At 38.5% G+C, this 16,405-nt stretch overlaps 1 protein-coding gene and 1 long non-coding RNA gene across 2 annotated transcripts in view; both read right to left on the bottom strand.

Moving 5' to 3' along the window:
* The window catches only part of LOC109083679 (N-chimaerin), a 102,763-nt gene that overhangs the window by 38,108 nt on the left and 48,250 nt on the right, over positions 1-16,405 (bottom strand).
* The window catches only part of LOC122138432, a 14,033-nt gene continuing 212 nt past the window's right edge, over positions 2,585-16,405 (bottom strand). Inside the window, exons 1-4 of the long non-coding RNA XR_006155555.1 lie at positions 16,271-16,405; positions 13,613-13,651; positions 13,236-13,291; positions 2,585-2,620 (exon numbers count right to left, since the gene is read on the bottom strand). The exon at positions 16,271-16,405 is cut by the window's right edge and continues 212 nt beyond it. This is a non-coding gene — a long non-coding RNA (uncharacterized LOC122138432). The remainder of the gene's footprint in view (positions 2,621-13,235; positions 13,292-13,612; positions 13,652-16,270) is intronic.

The following is a 16,405-nucleotide window of genomic DNA, read 5'->3' as shown; positions in this document are numbered from 1 at the left end:
TAAACATGTCTTTCATCATGTGTTTCTAGCATATTTTAAACAAACTGCGACCATGTTTTTAAAAAAAAAACCACATGCTGATTGAAATGTTTGCCCGCAGTTTCCCACAACCGAAATTACCCGGAACACAGTTGGTACCAGGAACTTTTTTTTTTTCACCCGCAAACAATATTCCTCCCCCCAACCCTTGCTTTCTTCGGTGTTTTCCACTATATCACGAAAACAAACAGAACAAACGGAAAACTTCCACTACGGTCCCTAAGTTCGTGAAGATTAGGCCATAGGGTCTGGTTATGTAGGTCTGCGTCGCCGTTTCTCTCATACAACGGGTGCGAAATTTTGAGACGTGCATCCTCGGGTAGTTCGGACCTTTGTGTAGTTCTACCTCGGGAGTGTGATCTCCCACGGAACAGGGACGTCGCAAGTCCTTAAATTCCTGCCAAACAGGGGCCATCGTACTTGATATACATCAGTCCAGCTCAGCCTTGGCTTACTGGCAATTTTCCTCATGGGGGTACAGATTTTACAATAAGATACATAGCATATCAAATACCACTTGGGGGGGGGGCCCGTATCCTTCCATTTTCAGTTTTTCATTTAAAACATAATAATAGCCACAGAAAGGTACGTATTTTCAGGAAATGTTTATAGAAACAGCCTACATTACCCCATAGAAATTTAAAGAATTATAATCACTTTGCCACTCTTTTTATTTTTCTTTTAAAAAAACATATAGAATCAAATTGAATACAGACCAACAAGAATTACCTGTTAGATTTACACAAAGCCAATTTTGCTCTGTTTTGTTTAAACCACTACGAGATGACATCCGCAGCCAGCGGCAACATAATCAAGAAGGATAGCCGAGGTGATGCCTGCTCCTCGAGGGATACTTGGGAGCCTCTGATCTCCCGCTTGATCCGCGTGGATGCTGATCGTCTCCGAAATCGGCGAAACAGTCAGTGGTCAATTATAAAATAAAAAAAACCCAGTTTTGAAGGGGGTTTGTAAACACTACACATTCCCCCTCCCTTCTCGCCTGAAAGTACTTTTAAAATTACATTTCTTTACACAGTAAAACAGTAATATGTTGAAAACATTTATCTGAATAAATTGTGGTTGAAAATCAAACAGTGCTGCGTGAACTCAACCAATCAGCATGTTTATAGGGCCGCCCAAGTTCCCGCACCATCCTAACCTACTAACCTTCCCAGCAGGGAGCTTTCTGCAGGGGCTTTTTTTACCCAGAACTTTATTTAGTTGCCTGGTTCTGCGGTGGAAACACACCGAGTACCAGGTAGGGCTGGGAATCGATTCCAAAAAGAATCGATTCCTCGATCCGATGCGTTTGTTAATCGAGAGTCGATATCCAAAAATTGAATCGACTCCTCATTTCCCAAGGAGTCTTTTTCAGTTCAAGAAAGCTTATCTATGGGAGGTATCTCAAACGGAAGGCTACATCCGCAAAGGCTGCACACCTTTAAATTCACGAAAATAAACAAAGAAACGCCGTCGGTAACTGATCTTTGAATTTTAGTCTATATCCTTTCCGTTCATAAGCACAATTCAACCAAATCCATAATTACAAAGTGGTGCGATAAAAAGTTCTTTCAATTATATGTATATATAGATAGATTTAGAGGTTATTTTACAGGTAGACTGGCTTGTGCACAATTTTGAGCGCGGTGCATGACAGATAGATCATGACGTCATTGAGTGTCTTCATCTTATTGCCATCTAAAATACTATTTTTTTAAAAACATTTGTATCAGCCAATGATAATTATAAATAATACGTCACGAGCATAGATCAGTGGCCGAGAGCGCATCTGATTGACAGATAAACAATGAGATCTATTAGTCATTAATGTTCTGGTTATTTTGTTTCAGTGTACGGTTTGTTAATATTGTGCAAAGTATACAAAGTAAACTTCATCATTCAGCTGAATTGTGCACATTTATTTTTAGACACTTCTTATTTAATTCATGCGATAAACGCATGTCCCTGCTGATCTGGACTATGATTAATTTCACGGGCAAAGCTGAAAAAACGAAAATTTTCGTATCGTCATTTTTTTTTTTTTTCAGCTTCATACTATAGGAAAGGTACATTATACGGCCTATTCTGCAGTCATCATGGTGAGATTAGGTTCCTTTAATCAAAGATTTGGAAAAGAATCGAAAGCAACAGTGAGGAATCGATTCCAGGATCAGGAATGAATCGAATCGAAATTCCAAAAATTGTGGAAATCGAACAGGCCCTATACCAGGCCAAAGTCCCTAGTTCCTGGGTAAGTTTCCAGCGTGGAAACGGGCTCTGGTTGCTTAAACGTTTTAGCACGTCTGGACCCAGGGCAAGTTTCAAAGGTGAAGGTTCCTGTACCGTAGCGCTAGCGTGTACTGCCCCGGCTTCTCTGGCTCTCTCGAATCAGATAACTTCCCTCAGCCACACTGGAGCAGTTGGGTCAGCTTCCTCCCTCTTGAGCTCATCCCGTGATACCTTCACAGTACACCAATCAGAGAGATCTATTAATAAGACCCTTGAAACACTGGGGATTCATGTCTGTGAGGGCGGAAGGAACTCAATCCTCCGGCCCTTAGTACTTGGGCCGGTTCTCCACCTGCAAACACAAGCGAGAGGAATCAAGTTACTCATTAAAACCCTTGTGCAATAAAAATACCCGTCATTATTGTTGAGGAACACACCACCTACAGTATTACTGGGAGAACTGCGATTTTATTAAGAGCCTAAATGAGGTATAACTGCCCTAAACCGCATACCTATCAACGGATAACCATAATCAGGCAGATCATAGTCACACGATTAATAAATATATTAAATTAAATGAGTGTTAACGGGGAGAATGCCTTTCAGCACAAAATGAGGGGACACAAATACCATCAAAGCTAAGTGAGTTAATCTGCAAAATACAGGGAAGACGTCCCTCTTAAGAGCGAGTGTGCATTTACGCAGGAAGATCGCCCTCATACACTAAATAAGTAGAAAGGTACCTTTAGATGCAGGCTTGAAAAGAACGGTCCATCTTGCTCCACTATGGGCGGTGAGATGATGACCCGTTCTGGACCAAACGCCCTCGGCGGGCGGTCACAACTCATCCCAGCCTGCTCTGGCAAAATATGTTCAAAAGAAATCTGATATCATTTGTAATAATGCCTGGTCTGGATGAAACAAGCGGTCGCCAGGAATGATGTTAAACGGCCAATGTCCATATTCTATGTAAAATTATATGCATTTTGAGTGGTTTAATTGAATATCGACAAATAAAGCACGGGCCAATCAAATAATGAAAATCTGATTTATATATAGACCTTTATTTGGATATTTAATGGGCTGTTTAACCGATGTATATGATAATCGCATAGAGTAATGAATTCGTAGATGGCCGTGGGTTAATGATGAAATGTTCAAAAAAGGTGTGCCACAGTTCATGGAATATATTAAATAAGACAATAATTCATCAATCAAATAATAAAAACGCCACCCGTAACCAAGTATTCAGAGAGGCTTGAATAAAGTGGCTATCTGGATTTTTTTTTCAGATTAATGCAGTATATTAACGAAATTATAAGTGTAAAATTAGTATGTTTAATCTAGGGATCCAACACATAGCCATTTTTTCAGTGCCGGATCCACGAAGAGTTCTGAGCTGTCGACCAAAACTGATCCGATACAGTCCGGAACGATCCCAGCGCTGCGTTTTTGTATATGGTTGTTAAGTCAAGGTAGAATTCACTATACTTTCTTGTGTTGACCTGTATCGTCACTCTTTTGTGTGTTACACGCACACAATTATACTACTAGTCGTACGAGACCAACGATTCATTTTAATGAAAGAATATACCTTTATAAAAAAAAAAAAAAAAAATAAAAAAAATGTAAAAAAATTAGTATATATAGTAATTATATATCATATATATATATAGATCATATAGTAATATATATATATATATATATATCTACTATATATCATGAATGACACAAAATATGTCGTTATAGAGCACAGAAGTAGTGCGCATACATTCAGCAAGCGAAAGTTATTTCTAGGAGTAATAATAATCATTTGCTAACATCTAAAAAGTTTAGAGAAAAGGGTATTTTTGGATATTTTTTTTTTTTTTAAGGGGCCGCTGGTGCGCCTAATGGTAGAGAAATTGGACGCTTTGTAACCAGACAGGTCAGGAGTTGTAGGGTGGGTGGGGCGAAGTGAAATGCAGAGCACCCTGTTCTGAGTATGGGTTACCATACTGGCCAAATAAGGTCACGGACTTGCCCGTGTCTTTAAAAAACAAAAAAGGAAATAACATTCTTTAAGTGGAGAAGTGAATAAGTGTAGGTATTTTCTTTAATCTGGTAATTTTTCTTTTGCAAACATTCGCTCTTCGTTATTGTGCGTAAATTACATTCTATAAAAACAAGGTAAACCTATATTCTATAATGATGGCAGCACAACATTTGATGGATAGGAGTTTCCATGCTATCTTATATTACTTGCCTCTATTACAGGTGCTATACATTAGATTATTAATAGACCTTTCTTGTTCTGTCCCTACACCTTTTCAATCACATACAGTATTTGCCTTTTTTTTTTTTGTTGTTGTTGTTGTTGTTAATTACTAGTGAAATCTATGAGGACACGCGCTTTACTCTGGTGATCGTTAAAAATGGCACCATTTCATGTAAATTTACAGTAAAAACGTACTGTTTACTGCTACGAGGGTTTTGGATGTGTGAAAAGGAAACAAGGACAATATCACAGATTTTCAGTGAAGAAAAAACAGCATGTTCCAGAATTATATATGGCATTATTTTAGTGTTAAGTGGTGATTACCATGAGAGTAGTGGTGTACTGTGTGCTGGTTTATTAGTACTAATAGGTAGATCGACACACTCCAGCGAGTCGCAGCTCTGTCTTAAACCATGTTGACTCTTTGTGGGTTTCACAGTACTCTATATACTACTTAAAAACTGATTTTAGTTAATTTGAGTATATAAGCACATATACAATCATGATGAATTAGTTCGTTTTTGTGGCCATTTTATTTTTAAATTATAAGCTTTTAAAATACACAAAGTAAAAAACGCCTCTAACAGCACGCAAGAAGGACTGCATACATAGAGACAAAAACATATTGACCCTTATAAATAGACAGTGTAAACGAAAACACTACAACTAACACCACCGACGCACATGAATACATTTTGCACATAATTGGTTCGGTGGTGACATTTAACCTTGATCCGCCCAATAAGCAGCGTGAAGCCAGCACTCAAATCCATCGCACCCATAACACACACCCCCCACCCACCCTCTGACTGCACGATAACGCCCTGTAGCTCAACAGCGAATCAAGGCAGTCACCGCGCTCACAAAGCATACTCGTTCCTCCCCTCCCGTCGTTCCACCCCACATTCCTCATCTCTACCAGGACCCACAAAACGTGCTGTGTGTGTTTCTGTGTGCGGGTTTCCTGTGGGGATTCTGACCCCCCATATATCTCGACACCTTCTAGATACAATGACATGCGCCCGCCCCAAAAGCCCCACAAACCAAGGGCCATGCCACGCTAGCTCCCAGTCCCCACCGCACCTGCGCACCTCCGGCTATGCAGCTGAAGTACCTTATACATGCCGGGCTGGCGTGCAGCTTCTAGCCCGCGTAATGGAAACCCCCCGCCGCCAATGAGAAGCGTCCACCGCGTCAGTGAGTGCATTGCCTGCTTCTGGGTCACCGGGATGGGCATCAGCACCCCGGTTTCCTGCTGAGGCAATAAAAGGCAGCCGTCTGTTTTATTGTAACGCAACGGTTGTGGTTCCTGTGGCTGTGGAACGCGCACATGTGTGCGGGTTGTCGGTGCCGAGCTGAAACGGCCATGGTACTATACACAAGCTTAATGCTTGTGGAGCATCACCGACACACGTATAGAGCTAAGTCACAATCGACGGAAGCCGCCAGAAGGTTACCCAGTCAGAGGGGTCTGGTGTGTGTGTGGTGTGTGTGTCGGGTGTGTTTGTGTGGGTGGTGTGTGTGTGTGGGTGTGTGTGTGTGTGCTTTATTGACGGTGCGCAAGCTCTTATTTGCTGTATGCCGGATTTGTGAGAGCGTGGGATTCTGTTTGGAGGTTTCTCTGCTACAGCATCCGTAAGTGCTCATATTCCGCAATGACCAGGGGTGACACTGATGAAACGTATGGAGCCCGTCGTTATCACACATTTTCCACCCCATTTATCACTCCATTTATACCATTGATGTTCCTTACGTTTGTTCGCCCCTCTTTTGGAAGTACGGAAGACAAAAAAAATGTGCCTATTCTATCTTAAGATACTTATTTGATTCGCCTGCCTCTTCCTGCGCACCCCTCGATCACTTCTTGTTATTAGTCCACTAAACAGACTACTAATTGTATCAACAAGGAACGTTAATTACAGTTACATTTCACAGTACCCATTCCCAGGTACATTTCTTTTTATTTTTGAGTGAAAAGACGACTTCTTTGCCCACTCGCGAAGGCTGCATTTATTTGATCAGAATAGCAGTAAACACGCTAAATATTGTGAAATATTGTAACAATTTAACCACAACTTTTTTTCTATTGTGATATATTTATAATGTAATTTATTCTTGTGATGCGCAGCTGTATTTTCAGGCCATCATTACTGCAGTCTTCAGTGTCACATGATGCTTCAGAAATCATTCTCATCTATTATTTGCTTATAAATTAAACATTTATTAATATCAGTGTAGAAAACAGTTATGCTGCTCTCATATTTTTGTCGAAAACTGGTACAGGATTTTTCTTTCAGGACTCTTGATGAATAGAATGTTCAAAAGAACAGCATTGATTGGAAATAGTAATTTCTGCCTTTACTTTCAGTTCTAAATTTTAATGCATGCTTTGTGAACCCAAAACAACAAAACACCAAAACAATACAACTAAAAAAAAAACCCACTGTCCTGATCCGCCACCCAAATTATTGTAGGTCACCAAAAAACTATAAAAAAAATAAAAAAATAATAATAAACTGTTCTGGATGAATTCAGTCCAGACTCAAGCAGGTAAACACCAGGTGGATCAGACTCAAACTGTCTTTCAACACTACCCCGTATTATTGTCGTGATATTACAGTCATTCATATTACAACAAGAAAAACTGGGACTGAACGGTTTACTAGTGCGGATGCAAACATTGATGATCTCTGGTTAGGACCACCATCAATAGAGCAAATCAACCCTTCTGATATTTAACGTGCGCTCAAATAGCGTTTGTGATGAGTGCATCGGTTGGGCTCTAGGGTGTGGCGGACGGACTGACTGCAAAAAGCTCAATTTGTCACTGAAGTCATCCTTTGAGAGGAGATTGCATGCAAATACACTCGATTCATCCAGTAATAAAGAATCAACAGAGGTATTTATGATGTGAGTCATGGAATCATACAATTCCCAACCAATTTTTCCTGCATTTTATATACTAAAGATTGGTTTATTAATATGCATTATATTTGTAATATATATAATGTGTCGTGTTATCACCAAATTATATGATGAAAAGAGTACTTTTTAATCGGACTGCAGCACATTAATATTTTGTCACACATTATTTGTTTAGTTCACGAATCATGGTGAGAATCCTGCATCTCTATTTGACCAAACACAAACACACACACAAAGGAGAAAAAGAAAGAATGGGATGATTCTAATTTATAACAGAATCGCTGCCAGCTCACATGTGAGACGCGTTTTGCTAGATCGCAACGAATGGTTTAGACGGGTTTGGAATCCAGACATGGGCCGAGCGGATATTTACTGACTAAATTTTCACTTTTGTGGTGGATATGATACCCCCGTAGTTTATTGTTTTAATAGCAGAGGGTTAGTGTGCCATTTCATAACCCAGAAACAATGTTTTCCAAAGCATCCATACAGCATAAATGTTCTTTGAGCTCGACATACTCTGCGGTTTACACACATCATTGCAGGGAATAGTATCCCCAAAGAGAGCACTTACCTAAAGGCACGCGCAACACAGGGAATGAACGGTTGGCGTTTTCCATTACACACACTGAAATACCACATTCTTGAAAAATCAGAAGAAGAAAAGCCCATGATCATTATAGTCTAACTTCTGACGCCATTGTATCAGGGGTGGCTGTGATGTGCGCGTGTGTGTGTAGCAGTGGTCGTCAGGCACAGGGACTGGCTCGATGGCTTCAATCAGAATTGAACAGAAATCTTGCTAGCAGACGATCCTACCGGAAGGCGGAACAGACTCAAGCAGAGAGAAGCCAACACTGAGCGCATGAAGCCAACACCATTTTAGACTACACAGCACACACACGGAAGTCGCTCCCTCACAACCAATCGCTCTACGCTGTAGTACCACAATGTCATTAGTTCGGGGTCTTGCAACTACTACTGATTCTTGCTAGTCGCTTAAATCTTTAAGAAAATACTCGAGTTGTACTCGGACTACGCTTGTATCATGCTACTGTAAATGAATAGACATTAATAGTTAGTTTTAGTCAATAACACGTTTATTTAAACTTCAATTGAATTATCATAGCATAATGCGACACCAATTACACTAAACATACGGTTATACTGTCAAAACTTTATAATTATGACAGATATTATATTTTGTAACATTCCTTCATGTAATCCAAGCTTAGTTTGTATCTCGTAGTGACAGCAGTCACAAAAAATTATTAGTATCGGTTTTCAGCGCTTACCCGTCTACTTGATAAGACCTTTATGACTATCTTTTTTTCAGTAGTTATCACTGAGCAAATATGCTGCGTTAAAGTAAAATAATTATTCATTTCTAAAAAGAAATTAATCATATAAGCAGAGATGTCATGACAAACGTTTAGTGATCATTTGAACACGACTGAATTAATTCAAGGCGCACATTTTCATTACGCAGGCAATTCTCTAAGCGAGTCTTTTTTGAACTTACTAACAAAATGTGCGTGTGCCCATGCAAACCAGCAAAAGATAAAGAAGCCAAACATAGAAAATCTATCTGCATCTACAGTTGATTGTTAGCCTACTTTTAAAGAGAGAAGAGAAACTGGTTTGGTTTTTTAGAGACACTGAGGCGCGCAAACGCGGCGCTTTGATTGGTGAGCGCGCTGTGTGTTATTCCATTCATTCATGTATCATTTTCGTAGCTTACTGTTTAAATCATGCCTTTTAGGTCGATTCACTCGGACTACTCTGTGTAACCCCTAGTCATTATACACATTTGTGTCCTCAATAAACCATACAGGATACCAGAACACAAACACAGACACACAAAAAAAAGAAGCAAATATGGTTTTAAAATGGTTGGTAATGTTAATTACACTGTTATCTGGTTCCTAAATCTGGTGAGTCCTGAAGCAAAAAGCAATATTTGTCATCAAGACTCTTGATAAAAAGTAAACCCAGATGCTTGAGTGAAGCGTCCAGTGAGGTGTGTGCGGTGCTGGACTCGGCTGTGGATCGTGTGTGTGTGTGTGTGTGTGTGTGTGTGTGTGTGTGTGTGTGTGAGAGAGAGGACTCTGGTCACTAATTTGCATGCTCTGATATGCTAAAAACAAAGTAAAATTGCGGGGCCTGTTTGAAGGGGGATTAGACAGGGTTAAACACTCTTGCCACAATAAGCCTCCACCCTGCACAGGGGCGATGCGCTTTACCAGGAGCAGATATGTGTCCAGAAGCCCAGAGCAAGAAACGCTCCAGAACCAATCCTTAAGAAGCCCTTGAGATAAACATGAAGAGCAGCGAGCAGCGGGCTGTTTAGGTGTTAATCCACCGTTAATTAATACGCCGTGCGTTCGGCCGGGGCGGGGCGGGGCGAGGGGGCCCACGTCTGGGGGTAAAATACCTGCTGAATTGTGCTAACAGCAGGAGACCCCATCCCACTGTCAGCAGATCAACATCTTATTAAAACTCCCTCCACAGACGCCGACGTCTGCGGTCTTTTTGAGAGTCACTCCCGCGGACGGCTTACTGGGGAGAAACACGTTCTTTATCATTTCAACCACAACATCAAAATATATGAAGCACAGCCACACTTATAGATTTAAAGCAATACAGTATTCATAAAGAACAGTTCTAACGTTGTGCCTGCTTTGCTGTTTCGATATACCAAAAGATTTTGGACCATTTCTGTGTCGCGGTTTACATGCTCATGTGATGTTGCGTGCGGCATGGTCACGAAAAAGGATCATTTGCAAGCGTTTTTAAGCATTGCAGTATAAAAACAAGCAATTGTATACTGTTAAAACACAATCAGCAGTGAAAGAGAACTCATTTCGCTATATGCGTGCTCTGTCTGAGAGTGTTTCTGAGCGCTGTCTGTGAGGCGAAGACAAGGCTCATACAGCACAGCAGTATTGCACAGAGTGATGTTTGCGCTTTGTGTGTCTTCAACAGTTAATACACATTTGTATGTCTCAAAATGCATGTATTTGCAAGCATCTTCATAAACACAGTAAGGCTGTGCAAAATTAAAGCCGGAATGTGATTGTCATGCGTATCTCAGTAAAGCCGGTTCTGTGATTAGTAGTAAATCTCCATCACTTGTTTTCAGATGGATTGTGTCTAAAAATCTTGATTGGATCATCACTATAAATAATTCTACATGATAAAAAGAAGGCTTTAAAGAGATCGGTAAAGGTGATCGTATCGGTAGATACTGCCTTTCTGTGATCGGCCTCAGAAATCCTGATTGGAGCACCCTAAATAAGTAGTAGTTTATATTTAATTTACAGTGTGCATTATAAACTGTTTTTTATACACTTAATTTTATTTTATACAATGCATGTAGCATTTCGTATTTATGTTCGACGGTAGTTTTTTTGCTAGTAGTTCATTTTTTTGTAGGCTAGTATTAGGTAGGGTGACCATATGCGCCGTTCATACGGGACACGTCCCGGCCAGGATTTTAATATTGCCTAAACACATCCAAAGCAGTTTGACCAATAACATGCAGGTATTATAGCCTACATATTCGACCAATCGTAGGGCTGCGCGTTGAGAAGGTGAGATCTACAGGGAACAACCAAAGCGATGCAAATATGCGCACGTGTTTGTTCGTTCCACTGACCTGAAGCGTCGCTGCTAAAAAAAAAAAAATAATAAAAAAAAAAATAAAACGCAGGTGCGACAGCGATCCGAAAGCATAAGGAGCCGTCTGCTCTGCTCTCTAGCTCTCATGAATGTCGCACAACAATCGACCTGCAAACAGCCAAAACCTGGATATTTTAAGCAATATTAAAATCCTGGCCGGGAGGTGTCCCGTATGAACGGCGCATATGGTCACCCTAGTATTAGGGTTTTTTTTATGATACTGACACTGGTGACAAGAATTATGAAATGTCTATGATATCAAAAATGTTGAATACCAAAGAATAACTACATTGTGATTTTTTTTTTTTTATCGATACCATGAAATAAAATTACTCAAATCATGATATAAGATTTTGGGCATTCCGCCAACCCCAGCACCAATCTACAATTTCAAGAAAAGAGTGAATAGTAAAGTAGAAAATATAATGGCAAATCTCAGGAAACCTGTCAAGACATATTCAGGTCCTATTTGATTACAAAACTGAAAGGAAGAAATAAGAAACCGCATTTCGCTTCAAGAAAATTAAGCCTATTTCATGATTTTTAAAGATTTTTTAATGACAGTTAAGCTCATTTGTTTAAATGCTTATTAAAAATGGAGAAAAAAACAAACATGTAATACAATATTTTTTTATAATACTGGTGATACATGCGTTTAACTGTCATTATTAAAAATAATGTCACAAAAAGAGTCCTATAAGAAGTTTCAGTTTCATTAGAAAATAAATAACTAAATAAATAAATAAGCAAGCAAACCAGCACAGTATTTGTTGTGCTGCCTGTTATTAAAATAATAATAATAATAATAATGTCAAAAATAATGTTGCAATGCAATGCAAAAAAAAAATTATAAAATAGGTCTATTTTGCCCCTATTTTGCCATTTTGGTAAATGTTTCTGTGAGCTGCCATTAAAAGGACAGCACTGATTGGATTATTCTCTGCTTCCAGTACAAGCCTAAGAGTAAAAAAAGATTTTTTAGCTGAAACCACAGTCCATGCTGTTTCCTTATGTTACAGCTAATAAATCTGTAAATAATGTTTCTTGCACAAAGCAATCATTTTGCTTCTTAAGACCTCAATAATATATCATCAGGAAACACTGGTATTCATTTTTTTGTTCCATGATATGCTTTTTTTTTTTAATTCTCAGAAACATGCTGTCTTGCATTTCATGAATCACCAAGAACAAGGGTTTCAGCTAAAATCTTCTTCACTGTTCAACTAAAGATGAAAAGTCATTGTGGATGGCCTGAGGGTGAGTAAACTAACAGCAAATTTTCATCTTTGGGAGATTGATCTTTTTAATTCTGATTTTAAAAAACGTAATATTATCACTACTGATATGATCACCAACATATTACGAATCCCTGATATCATCGTCAAATAATCTACCAGACAGCAGCTAATAGTGACCATCAGAATTAATAATAAATGTGTATCTATTTTGATAAAACACCTGCAGACGGTGAAGGGGAAGGGCACGAGTCAAAATGTTTGCACTGGGAGGCAGTTTCCTCCACAAACACAAGATTATCATGATACAGATGAATAATTCAAAAGCACCATCTCTCTTCTCTCGCTCCTTAATTACTGCCACTAATATCAGCCTGACTAATGGAGCAGATTCTGCTCTGCTGCTCCTCCGCTCTTTATGTTGCATCTCGCCTCTGGAGCCTACTGCACGTCTAGACCATCATGCAATTAAGAGATGCATCTGTAATTCAATGAAGATGGGTGACCTACATCACATCCTGGACGAAATTAAAACATTTACTATGCATAAAAAAAAAAATAAACTATACGTCCTGTGGGTTATTACTGAACAAAATAGCACAGGACATGGTCAACCCAACATTCTGATTAGAGGAGCCAATCGTGACATACTGAGCTAGAAGGTCACTGTCTTGTAGTCAAGCATTTTGTAGTTTTTTCCTTCAGGGGCTTCAGGGGAAGCTCAGAAAACAGAATTCAAATTCTCAAGTCATGTTTTGTCTTTTTAGAGACATCTGTAAGGCTTAAATTTTTAATGCAAACATTAATTTTATTTTTTTAAGAGCCTACTGATGATGCTATATTTGATGGTAAAGGCTTGTCTCACTCACCTCGGATACGCAGGTGACTCTGCGTGGATGTGGCGCCTCCTGCTGGAGCTGGTACACTATTACAACAAAATACCACAAACATTTCAGGAGGACAATATATTCTACTTTATATACAGAAATTACGGAATGCAAACTATTTTGAAAATTACATAAATGCAATCTAAAGCCATATTTCTTTATTTTATATGGCTTCTTTTTTCTTGCAAGATGCAGTTAAGTGAAAAAAAACTTGTTTTCTTCTGTTTCCTGTAGTCTCCAGAGTCTAGATACAATCATTTACTTCTCTAGTAGAATGAAGTTCACCTGTGAAATGTTTCTGCAAACTAGGTGTTACAATAAATACTTTTATATGTTGCTGTAATAAGTAGTACACTTACGGTAGGATTTCCACACAGGCGGTCTGTACTCATCATTATCTAAGAGAAATAAGAAACAAAAATTTATTTAAAAAAAAAATTCAAATGCATGAAAATGACACGTTGTTTCCTGATAGTGCCTAGACAATAACATTTCAGCATCTTGACCTTAACTGCATTTCTTCATTATTTTAATGTCCAGTGATCTGGCAGCATGTAAGCCTGAGTAAACATCAGCATGACCCTCACATCTGTGTGAGACCGCCATCTGCTGGAAGCATTTCTGTTCATTTATTTTCATTTTAGTTTAACTTTTTCGCATTACTATCACATTTATTACTACTCTATTCCTTTTGTTTCACAGTGCAAGTCACAGATGATCTAAATGTAACATTTATCAAACATTTTATTATGAACAAAAAATACAGTAAAAAATAGAAATAATATTACAATTTAAAATAACGGTTATCTGGTTTTATATATTTTAACATGCAATTTATTTCTGTGATCAACGCTGAATTTTCATCATTAATCTGCATATTAGAATGATTTTCTGAAGGATCATGTGACATGAAAAATTCAGCTTTGACCACAGGAATAAATTATATTGTACATTATATTCAAAAAAAAACAGTCATTTTAAACTGTAATAATAAATCACATTATTACAGTTTTACTGTATTTTTGATCAAGTAAATACAGCCTTTGTGAGCAACAGAGATGCATTCAAAAAAATAAATAAAAAAGTGCTCATTTAGAGAGTAATTTGTTATATTATTATGCCATATTATGTATCATCTGACCACTAGCGATATTCATTTTTTAATCACAGAAACATGTGCCAAAATTAACTAGATACTAAAAAGGAAGGCCTATATGATATGCGATGCAGTATATTAATAACCAAATTTAACCAAAAATAAAAACAAAATATGCAATATATTAAATGTTCTTATTGTGCACATGACACATTTCAGTGGTGACTCTGAATGAATTTGTTGGAAGCAAGATGCTGCCGGTTCTTCAGAGCGGTCATTATAAGATGAATGGACACTAACAGGAAAGCACTTCATGAACAATAGAGCACAGGAGAGGGAGAGGCCCCTGGCCCCGCTCCACAAGACTGCGGTCCTAACTCACTCTCACTCTCTCGGAGGAAAGACCCTCTGACAGCTTCCTCTTCCTTTCACAGAAACATCCAAAATAGAAAAAAAACAAACCCTTCTATTATGTTCACGACAAAAGGTACATCCAAGCGTAAAGCGTCTGAATTTATCCAAGGCATCTGAAAAGAGCAGTGCGAGTCTGGGCGGGATGGAGAAGTGTTTAACGCCATATATTCAGATCTATCTTCTCCTAACAGTCACACGCTTACCACTGATTATCTGCGTATGATTCAGCACTTCATATTAATAGACATGGCTGCTTCCTTTTTCAGAGATAAGAGAAAACACATTTCTTCATGACTTCAACAAGTGTTTGAGGCATGCTATTGAGCTCAGACAGTCGTATGCTCATGTGTGACCCTGCAGCACAAAACCAGTCTTAAGTCTCTGGGGTATATTTGTAGCAATAGCCAACAATACATTGTATGGGTCAAAATTATACATTTTTCTTTTATGCCAAAAATCATTACAATATTAAGTAAAGATCATGCTCCATGAAGATATTTTGTACATTTCCTACTGTAAATATATCAAAACTTAATTTTTGATTAGTAATATGCATTGCTAAGAATTCATTTGGACAACTTTAAAGATGATTTTCTCAATATTTAGATATTTTTGTTTGCACCCTCAGATTCCAGATTTTCAAATAGTTGTATCTCAGACAAACTTTGTCTTATACATCAACAGAAAGCTTATTTATTCAGCTTTCAGATGATGTAATTTCGAAAAGTTGTCCCTTATGTCTGGTTTTGTGCTCCAGGGTCACATTTATATTTCCATAACATCCATGAGTTTGATTTCATTCAGGTTTAATAAAATGGAAAGTTTTAATGTACATTTAGATCAAGTTTCTGATCATTTATAATAAGATTCGCGAGTTTATTAACGTTCTTGCATCGACAAATGATTTTTAATTACATGTAGGCTATACACACATGCGCCTAATTAATATACGCCCATGAACAACATGAATATTAATCAAGAGTCATCAAAAAAGCAAATGTTAATTCACATTATTTTAGATGAAGCCAGAGCATACGTAGCCTAATGTTCATTTTAATTTGTAATAATAATAATCGTTTACCTGTTGCCATGAAGGACAGTCTGCACTGCATTATTAAAGTGTGAGTACTTCAACAAAGAGAAGAATAACCTGTTCGTCCGTCATAGCGTCAGAATGTATCAACAGACCGCAGGATGAAGTCATTTCGAAGTTATTCTGACCACATGATCTCTTTGTGAAGCCGCACTTTAAGCGTGCGCTTGTGTACACGCAATAAAACAAAAACACTGTTCATTTCGACTGAAAATAATGCACTGCAATATCAATGCATCTCTCTATGAAATAGATTTGAGTGTGTGTGTGTGTGTGTGTGTGTGTGTGTTTTCCCTTTACACACACACACACACACACACACACACACACACACACACACACACACACACACACACACAGCGATCTGTTGTCATCTAAACCCCAGATAAAAGCGGCCGGTCGAGCAGGACTCACCGAACACAAGGATGGCCATCGCAGTCAGTGATCCAGACGCACAAAGCTTTGAACAACACACACCTTATGTCCTAACATCCACAGCTATCCCATGAGCAGCGGGTCTGATTCTATGACAAACAACCTGATGATCCG

The sequence above is a fragment of the Cyprinus carpio genome, chromosome B9, assembly GCF_018340385.1.
Source record: "Cyprinus carpio isolate SPL01 chromosome B9, ASM1834038v1, whole genome shotgun sequence".
NCBI lineage: Eukaryota > Metazoa > Chordata > Actinopteri > Cypriniformes > Cyprinidae > Cyprinus > Cyprinus carpio.
Note: the sequence above shows the minus strand (reverse complement) of the source record. Positions and strands in the feature narration are given on the sequence as shown.